This window comes from Microtus pennsylvanicus, chromosome 16, assembly GCF_037038515.1.
Source record: "Microtus pennsylvanicus isolate mMicPen1 chromosome 16, mMicPen1.hap1, whole genome shotgun sequence".
Lineage (NCBI taxonomy): Eukaryota > Metazoa > Chordata > Mammalia > Rodentia > Cricetidae > Microtus > Microtus pennsylvanicus.
In genome coordinates, this window is record NC_134594.1 from 26,980,198 (window position 1) to 26,991,242 (window position 11,045).

An 11,045-nucleotide genomic window follows, 5' to 3' on the forward strand; every position below is an offset into this window, starting at 1 on the left:
TAAATATTATATATACATATATATATGTATATGTATATATATTACAGTTCTGAGGGTAAGGTTTCCCCAAAATGTAGTGTTACAATTCTGATAGGTTGTGTGGGGTGGGTGGGTGTTCCCCAGTTTTCCCGACACAAGTGTTTCATCTCTGTTGGCCAGGGAGGCTCCCCCAATGCAAATGGTACAGCTCTGAAGGGAAAGGTATCCTGGCAGTTGAGAGACAAGAATACCACAAAGTCATACCCCACAACAAACCTCACATAAGAGATTTATCAGGAGGGAAAAACCCATGAAGGTGGCTGCCTCTGCTTGGGGGAAAAGTAGCAGAGACCTGAGCAGAACACAGGGTTTATATAGGGTTTCTTGGGGGGCAGGGTGAGGATTTCCAGGATCAAGATTTCCAGGTTGAGGATCAGTGGGTTTTCAAGTCCTGAGCCTGGGTGAAACCCAGGGTTTTGTGGGATCTCAAGTTCAGGGTCTGGTGGGTTTTCAAGTCCTGAGCTTCGACTTTTTACTTCCTAGAGTGGCTCTGGGCCATCTGCATCTTTAGAGGCTTCTGTGGGTGGAGCCTGGCCGTTGGAGGTTCTCAGGGGTGGCCTGGCCACTAGAAAACCCTGAGAGACATAGACATCATACACTTCTCAGATGGAGTCTTTGTCTTTGCCGTTAGCTCTAGTGGGCATTCCCCTCAGGTATTGTGGGAACCAGCTCTCTTATTTCTAGTGACTGGGAATTAAATTTAAAGAGGGTATGTGGTTTAATCTTTAGGAATGGAAAACTTTATTAATAAGCCATATTAAGCTATTTTCTTTTTTGTTTTTTTTTAATTTTTTTATTGATATTTATTGAGCTCTACATTTTTCTCTGCTCCCCTCCCTGCCTCTCCCCTCCCCCCTTCAATCCTCCTCCAAGGTCCCCATGCTCCCAATTTACTCAGGAGATCTTGTCTTTTTCTACTTTCTGCTTCCCATGTAGATTAGATCTATGTAAGTCTCTCTTAGTGTCCTCATTGTTGTCTAAGTTCTCTGGGATTGTGGTTTGTAGGCTGGCTTTCTTTGCTTTATGTTTAAAAACCACTAAGCTATTTTCAAAAATCAGTCTGATTAAAATTTACATGTAAGATATATAGCATGTAACATTTATTTTTCCTCTTTAGTAGACAACACAGATCTCAGTTGGGAATGAGTAGAAACATGAACTTGAGCGAGCCATCGTGATATCGAAAGAGCATGTTCATTATGGATTATTTTACGGGAGTATATTTGCCTCGAATATTATATAATATCCATTGCCACCACAAGGGAGCTTATCAGAGAGGCAGTGTTCTAGGAAAGGCGGTGTTCTAGGCAGCACCATGTCCTGGGTCTCTCTACGGAGCATTGCTCTCTTGTTGCTTTTTTTTTTGTTTTTCTCTTATTTCTTTTGTCGTCTACTTGATGTGTATAATTGAGATACAAAAAAAAAAAGTTACAGTTTGAGGTCAGCCTGGTCTACAGAGAGAGTTGCAGGACAGCTGGGACTATTGCAGAGAGACCCTGTCTCAAAAAAAAAAAAAAAAAAAAGCTGCTGTTGCCCATGAATGACAGCACACAACAGATAATCACAAGAAATCGGAATTAGAAGCAACACATAGGCATGAGCTTCAAAACACAATGTTCACCAATTCTTTGGTGGGCGGAAACAGGAAGGTCAAGAGTTGAAGGTCATCCCTGGCTGCTTAGCAAGTTCAAGGCTAACCTGACTATGTGAGATTCTGCACCCTCAAAAAAAAAAAAGGAAAAAAGAAAACAGAAGGAAAGAAAGGAGATAAAAGAGAGAAATTTGAAAGGGAGGTAGGAAGAAGGACTGAATTTGACACTATCACATTTTCTGTGGAAGTTTAAAGACTAAGGTACCTCAGAGTGCATACCATTGGTGAGGATTGGACAGGACTGGAGATCTAACAAGATGAAGACTGGAGGAATGAAAGTAAAGACAGGGAAGGGAGTAAACGAAGAGTGGGCTGGAGAGATGGCTCAGCAGTGAAGACCTTAAGAGCACTTGCTGCCCTTCCAGGGGACTGGGGTCCAGTTCCCAGTACCCAAAGCAAGCCGCTCACCTGTAACCACAGCTCCCAGGGTCTGACACTATATAGTCTGCCTTCTTCAGGCTCCACACTCATGCGCATGCTCCTCCCGACCCTCAGCCAACACACAGAACAAAAATTTTAAAGTAAATCTTTTCTGTAAAAAGTATGATGAGGAAACAGACTTGGTAAAAGTGTCTCTGTCATGGTTGATGTTGATTGCAAATGGCAGAAAATTCAGTGAAGACCAACCTTACCAACTCCCAGATCTCGGAATTCTGACTTCAAGAACTATGAGGAAATAAATTAGTACCATCCAAGTTACTTGGTCTGTGGAACTTTGGTATGGTAGCCCTGGCAAGCTAATATAACTAGGAAGACCAGCGTCCCTGAGACACGACTCTCGCTGGAGCAGGACCATGGAAAGCCCTGATCAGTCAGACTCTATCACTGTCCAATCATTCCTCCTCGCAGAACCTGTCCCTGGGTTCTGGGTACAGCCAGACCTCAGGATGAACAGCACTCTGTGTATCACACTGTGCTTTGCACTGTGTCTTCTTGGAATAACATGAAGGCTGTCCTTCAGAAGTGGAATCCATGGAAAAGGATCCAATAATTGGTAATTCCCCACAGAACTAGACACAGTTGAGCCAGGCTCTGGTCCTCTCAGAGGCTGCATAAGATTCCCAGGTCAATTTGCCAAGAAAAGAACATCCTGTCCCTTTATCATTAAGGCTTAGATAGTATTTATTTGATATTTTTCTTGCTGGTTAATGATTCTTTCTTATTGATCCAGAAATACATCTTTTGGTTTCGATACTATAATCAAGCAGTTATGCAACTGAACAGAAGCTTGGTAGAATTAAAAACTCTCAAGTTCTTAAAGTTTTATTTTAAGCAATAACCAGGTTTGGTGGCTCATCCATACTTATTGCCATTCTACTTATAATAGCTGGGAAATGAAATGGGCCTACCTGCCTGTCAAGTGGGTGACAGATAATGAAAATATGCTAATATTCACACAGTGGAGCTTTATCCAGCTGCAAAATAATAACATAGAATAAAATCAACCCAAAAGGTAAATGGATGAAAGAAAAAAAATTATACTGAGGGAGGTCAGGCACAGAGAAGCACGTGTCAGTGTTCTCCTCATAATTGAACCCTGGCTTTGGGTCTCTTAATTTTGTGTGTTCAGCTTATGAGTTTCTCTAGGCATCAGAGAAGAGGCCATGGGCAGCAGTAGGCCTCATGGGATGGAGACATAAGCAGATCTTAGGTGATCAGAAAGTAGAGGGGGAGGGTAATGAGGATTGAAATGTTCAAGAAGGAGGGGGAGGAGATAGGGGAGAAAAGAGGGCAGGAGGATAAGTTAATGAAAAAGTTATGAAAAGACACATGGAAACCTACAGTCTGGTCATCAAACTGAGAAAACAACGAAAAGGAGGAACACTGCAGGATTGGCAAAGGCTCCTCCTTCACAGAGTGTGGAGAGAGGATGTTTTTAAAATAAATGTGTTTATTTTACATCCCCTCCTTCCTCTTCTCCCAGTCCCTAACCCCGTTCTGTTCCCACCTCTCAATTCACCCTTCTCCTTTACTGTTTAAGAAAGGGCAGGCCTCCCATGAGTATCAACAAACATGGCATATCAAGTTGCAGTAAGGCTAAGCACCTCCCCATTTATTGAGGCTGAGCAAGGCAATCCAATATGAGGATTAGAGTACCAAAAGTTAGCAAAAGAGTCAGAGACAGCCCCTGTTTCCACTGTTAGGAGTCGGACAAGAGGACTGTAATATATATGCAAAGTGTTTAGGTCCGTCCCATCCCAGCTCCTTGGTTGTCAGTTCAGTCTCTGAACTGTAGCATCGTTCTCTTTTATTTTACAGCTAATATCCACTTGTGAGTGAGTACACAGCATCTTTCTCAGCCTGTGTTGCCTCACTCAGGAATTTTTTTTCTAGTTCCATCCACTTTCCTTCAAATTTCCTGGTATCCTTGTTTCCAGCAATGGAGTAATAATCCTCCATTGTGTAAATGTACCACATTTTCTTTGTCCATTCGTTGGTTGAGGGACATCTAGGTTGTTTCCAGGTTCTGGCTATTACAAGTAAAGCTGCTGTGAACATAGTTGAGCAAGTGTCTTTGTGATATGATTGTGCATCCTTTGGGTTTATGCCCAAGAGTGGTATTGCTGGGTCTCGTGGTAGACTGGCTTCCAGTTTTCTGAGAAATTGCCACACCGACTTCCAAAGTGGCTGTATAGGCTTGCTCTGTCCCCAGCAATGGAGAAGTGGTTCCAGCAAGGATGGTTTGTAAATGACGAAGAAGGGCAGAAAGTTAGGAGATGGTTCAGAAACTACTCTTCTGCTTCAAACTCGGATGCCTTCTGGGAGACCAGCCAGAGGCGGGATTTCAAGGGAGTGAAATTGCTGACAGCAGTGTTGGATGGAGACACAGGTCCATGAGGATGGACATCATCTACTTGTCATCTTTCCCCAGGCTGGGCATCAACTAGGACCCCATTCGCTAACTCACTATCCCAGGCTTTGAACACAGACATTGGAAATAAAACTGCAAAAGTTTGCACAATAGTGCCCTCAGCCCTGAGCCCACCCCCATGCCCCAACACAACGACACACAGACATAGACACACACAGACACGACATACACACACAACACACACCATACACACACACAATAAGGCACAACACGCACCATAACTACAGACACACACATACACCACACACACACCACATATACACACAACACACCATACACACAGACACACACATACACCACACACGCACCACATATACACACAACACACACAATACACACGTAATATACACTATATGTACAAACACACACATACACCACACATACACAATACACACATAACACACACCATACTTACAGACACACACATACACCACACACACACCACACACCGTACACACATACCATACACAATACACACATAACATACACTATACATACAAACACACACATACACACACACCACAGAACACTGATAGGAATGAGGCCAAGAACTCTTACATCAATATATGTGCAGATAACAGTCTTAGGAAAACAACGTTCTGGCCAAAACTATGAGTTATGATTACTTGGGATTGGGAAACAGAGCAAGGCCATGGTCCCCTTTTTCCACAGTATTTCTCTGTGCTTTCAGAAATGTTTTAAACGTTATCTCAGCACAAATACGAAACTATGTCATGGGGAAAACACTTGGTGACTACTAAGGATGACTTCTGGAGCACAGATTAAATTTCTTCTGCTGCATCCGGGTTAAAAAATCTACATTTTTTTGGCCTTTTCCTTCGGGAAAATCTTCCAGACCAGGTAGCTTTTCCCAACTCATAACCCGAGCAAACACGCCTGAGATTTTTATCCTTTCAATTAGTTTTCTGAAGAGAATTCACTAAAAACTTTTAGAGGGCAAATGCCCAGCCTGTGTCTTAAATTTTTATATCATACTCTTCTGAATACAAACGGCGAATTCTACCAACAGACAAATGATGTCATATTTCCTGGAAGAAAACTTTAAACTGAGGTTGTCTCTGTCTTATAGGGACCTTGGGGTCCCTGAGGTTCTTTTTTCTCCGAATAAAGAATGTTTATCCCAGTTCTTTTTGTTGCCAGAATGTTTTGCAGCCAAGCACTAAATCAGAAGCCAGGATATCTCCCTAGAGGTATGACCGCATTAAATACTCAGTCAGTATTGAATTCATTTTGTCCCAGAGTTTTCTAACGAACTCACAAGATAATCTCCAAATCTAAGAGATGTTAGTCATAGGGCCTAAAGGAATTCACCTTCACTGAACCAACGGGGGGGGGGGGGCAGTAGCAGACCTCTGAACAAGAAGACTTCCCAGGGTTTAAAATCAAGCAAGGATTGTGCATGATACATTAAAAAGTTTTACTACCTTTTTCTAATGTCTGCACAACATTTTAAGCTTGAGTATTCTAATCTAAGCATTTTCCCTGGGGCACCAAAGCTTGCTTAGTTTTAGATTTTGGGTCAGGGGGGTAAAATTCAAGCCCCTGTCTTTGCACATACAGGCAAGGGCTCTACCAGTAAGCTGCACCCCCCCCCCAGCGCTCACACCCCTACATTTAATAGCAATGGAGCAATCTTCACCTGAATCAGCGCTCGATACACCGCTGACAAGTCTCTGCTATTCGGAATAGTGTCCGTCCAGTACACAGTCAAGTGATAGCTCCCCTCTCTCTAAGAACTTTCCTCCTGTGACATTTTTAGGGAAATAAACCACAATTAGAGACAGTGAGGAGATAATAGTCACTAGAAATTTGTATGTGCCCCCCACCCCAACCACCCAGATAGCACACTATCTCATAGCTTATTGGATCCAGAAAAAAAAAATATATATATATATATATGTGTGTGTGTATGTGTGTGTGTGTGTGTGTGTGTGTGTGTGTGTGTGTGTGTATATATATATATATATATATATATATATATATATATATATATGAAAATTCTGGAAATAACTATTATACTCAGACATCAGATAAATACATGTTCTGCCCCAAAGTCCTGAACCAAGAGGGAAAAATCCTTGTAGCTTTGCAAGAAACACAACATTCCCAATTTGTAACAATGTTTTTTTCACAAACATTTCTAAAACTAGAAGGCAGCCCTAATTAGGTTCTACATTCAGCCCAAGGGGCACTTAAATGTAATTAAATATAAAACTCGACACCAGAAGTTTGTATCTTCATTGCAAACAACTTCAAAAATAAGAGGCTGAGGCAATAACGTGAGTTGAAGGACAGCCTGGGCCACACTGTGACAGAGGCCTTATCCAAAGAAAGGTTCTGTGGGCGCTAAAACACTAAAAGCAGGTCAAGGTAGGCCTAACTTCCTTCCTGTCACCAGTCACTGCTCGCTTTACAGTTAGCAGAGAATGCTCACAGAACTCAGAAGATCCGTGAATTCCTTGCGTTCTCTTGTTCACCAGTGTGCAACTGAAGCCACAGGTGTAGATTCGCTTTCATTGAGGTCTGGCCCTCAGAACTTGCTCAATTTCCTTCCTGCAGTAATAATGAGAACCCCATCTAACCCCTTCCTTTGAGGCCTGTGATTGCCTAGCTTCCCCTAGAACATAAAATCCTACTAAATAAAATGAGCTGTGGTGGTCGTACAGCTGGCTTTCATTGTGTTAAGAAATCATAGCAACTGTGTGCGCATCACTATAAACCACTCCATGAACGGGAGGTTACAGGCCATAACAAACGGGAAAGGGGTGGGGGGCTTCTGTGGCAAGGGATACTGCTTCCTTTACACAGCACTGATGCTCGGTGTCCAGCTGCCCAAGGGCTGACCTGGGCCACCTGCTCCACCAATTCTTCACAAGTTTTGCTGCAACAACCCCTCTTCACTCAGGACATTTTTTTCTTGCTTTTAATTAAATTTAGAAAGAAAATTTTAAAAGAGAATTTCATACATAAATACTGTATGTACATCGTTTGCATGTGTTGTGTGACAGGACTTTCCCTGGGAAGACACAATACGCATGTCTACTCACCCCAGATAGGGAGCCCACCACAGACTAAAGTACAGACACCACCAAAGTCCACCTTGATGAACCAGTGAGTTTTATTGGGGTTTATACAGGAATATGGGCCAGGGATTACTTACAGGAACAGAAATACTCAGAGACAGCTGTATCACCAAAGCCCACCCCGGTATAGGTGACAGCTCACAAAAGCTGGGAACCTGGAGCTCACTGCACAGCCTGCGGGCAGTTCAACAGGTTGGACAGGCACCTCAGCTGTCTAGACCTCTTCCAGGCAACTCTTACAGTTTCTTCTTCTTCTAGGCAGCTGCTCTGGGCTCAGAGTCTTCTTTGCAGCTCGACTTCCTTCCATCTCTCAGCTTCTACTGCTTACTTTGGCGAGGAGTGGACCAGTGAGACTGGCTGGTTTCAGGGACCACCTGAAGCTAGTTTAAGTAGTTTACTTTCCTGCTTATGGAGCTCCTGTAAGACAGAATGTTTTAAAAAAAAAAAATCTTACACAAGAGCGCCCACCTTCTCAAGATTGTTTGTTTTGAAATTCAAGAGTTTGATGACTCAGGACAACACATCCTCCAAGAGCCAAGAACCTCTCAGGTTTTTTTTAAATATTTATTTATTTATTATGAATACAATATCCTGTCTGTGTGTACCCCTGCAGGCAAGAAGAGGGCACCAAATCTCATTACAGATGGTTGTGGGCCACCATGTGGTTGCTGGGAATTGAACTCAGGACCTTTGGAAGAGCAGGCAGGCAGTGCTCTTAACCACTGAGCCATCTCTCCAGCCCAAGAACCTCTCAGTTTTGCAAAGGAATAATGTATCCATATCCTCTGGAATGAGCAAAGAAAGTTCCAGGACACCCAAGGTTTTTCCACAGAAAAAAATAACGTCTGTTATCACAGACTAACCTTTGCCCTTTCTCACATTGCTGCAAGAGTTATATGTCCAGTGAGTTCTTTCCCAAAGAATTACTTACCCGAGGAAACGGAGTTCCATTTGTGAGGCCAAACCCAAGAAAGGTTTGCTCTGATGTCAGCCAGATGCTATGGAAGAAAAGATCCATCAATCACGGAAAACATCAAATGCGTTAAGTTGGATACCAGCAAACAAATAAGAATGCTTTCCATGAAACATGCGTAGCTCAGCCCCTGCTCTTTTACATTTGAATATGTGCATGCATAAATATACATGCGTATCATATGAGATAATATTTTCTCAAGAGTACAGAAGATTTCATGGACAAATAATGCCAGGAAGATAATAAAAATTTCCATTTCTGGTGTTTATAAATTTGTAAAGAAAATTTGGTTATCCCTAGCTGACTTTTCAACTTGTATCTGTCAGTCAGTCTGAACATTTGTTATTCAATTTTCGAGAGCTTTCTGTATAGGGGGTGTCTTACTCAGTGCTCTATTGTTGTGAAGAGACACCATGACCATGGCAGCTCTTATAAAGGAAAACATTTTCCCGGGCTTACAGTTCAAAGGTATACTCCATCACCATGGCTGGAAGCATGTCAGCCTCCCAAGTGCTGGGATTAAAGGTGTGCACCACCACCACCTAGTGATTTGAGTTTCTGAAACCTCTCTGACACACTTCCTCCAACAAGGTCACACCTCCTGTAACAAGGCCCCAAAATGCCACTTCTTATCAGTCTATGGTGGCTGTCATTCCAACGCACCACAGGTAAGAATTGAAGAGTCCAGAATAAGAATAGAGGAATGAAGAGTCCAGGGATAAGAATACAGAACCGCAGGTTCCAGAAACAAAATATAGAAATACAGGACTATAAAATTGTAAGCCTAGGAGAATGAGAGCAGGCTGTGGGCAGCTTTCTCGGCAGCATAGGGATTAGCTATTAACAATGGATTCCCCTCAGCCCACCAGCAAAGGATAGTTTTTTAAATGGCTCTCTGCAGCTAAGGGTCAGTTTTCCAGATTACCCTCCACCCCCCCACACACACACTTACAACAGACAACTGCGCGTGGGCTAAGTTAACTTTTCGTGATAGGGTTTTGTACATGACTTTTGGGTATGTATTGTTCCATATTCTTCCCGCTATGAGAACTGGCAGCGTCAGGGAAGTGAGGAGTTTGGGTATACACCATCAACAGCGTCAGGAAGAAACAGCGGGCTAAACACAAACACTAATTTAACCAAAAGCTTTGGTAATGGACAATGGTTTAAAAAGAAATTGTGTCAAAGTTTTACCTTGAGATTGTAAAAATTCCTTTGTCTATGCCTAATGCTTGCTATGAAAAGGGGAGTTTGGAAGCCACCCAGTTTGCTACAGTTCCAGAAGTCCGATCTCTGGCTGTGGTCACAGCTACAGCTGTTAAGCTTTGTGTGCCCCATGGTAATTTTTTCTTTTTCTTTCTCTGGAAGAAATCTTGCTTCTGGTTTAACAGGCTCTGGTGGTCCGTCCCCCGTCGTTCTGTGAACCCCAACAGAATAAGGAAGTGAAAGAGCAATGGTACTTTTCCAATCAGTTGATTTTCTCAGCTGCACAAAAGACTGACCTCGGAGCAGAAAGGTCATTCTGGTAGGTAGCAAATGGCTTTCTGGCTTGAACGGCTCCTCAGTTCTTCTGTGTCTAGGCTAAAAACACCCAGCGTGCAGACTTGCCCCTTGGCAGTCTCTCTAGGCACATGTTCCAGGTTCTTAAAGCAGACCCGCATGTGTGAGTATAGACGGATGTAGGCTCATAACTGCATACATAATTACATGCACACTTGCTTGGTGCTTTTTCTCTGAAGCTCCCGGGCTCAAAGCACAACCTTACCCTCAGAACAGCAATCTGCAACCTTGCAAACCTTGTCCTCCCAATAGCCAGATAGGATTGTCCAGCCAGGTTAGGACCTAAGTTTTTGTTTGTTTGCTTGGTTGGTTTGGTTTGGTTTTTTGTTTTTATTGAAACAGGGTCCCCCTGTATATACCTGACTAACCTGGAGCTCACTATGCAGACTAGCCTGACCTCAAACTCATGGGAAACTTCTTGCTTCTGCCTCCTGGATACTGGGATTAAAGAAGAGTCACCATGTCTGGCTTGGGGTCACAGCCTGGGCTGAATTGTTCTTTTGTTACTGTGACCTTAACATCATCCTCTTCAAATGCCTGCTGGGCCTCATACAAGCCACAGATCTGGAATTCATTTTCTTCTGAGTTCCCATTAGTCTATCAGTGAAGAGCATCTTCATGAGAGCTACAAGGAAAATGAGAAGCTACTGCTTTCTGGAGACAGGAGCATGCTTCTGGATGCTGGCTGACAGGAGAATCAAAGTGACCTCTGCTCGGACCTCCGAGGACCAGGTCTAAAGCTCTGCCCGCAGGATACAGTCCTTAGTGATGCTCCCCAGACCTATGCAGCTGCCATTCTAGCAGCCTTACTGACCCGTAGTGAAACCTTTGATACTGAGCGCAAAG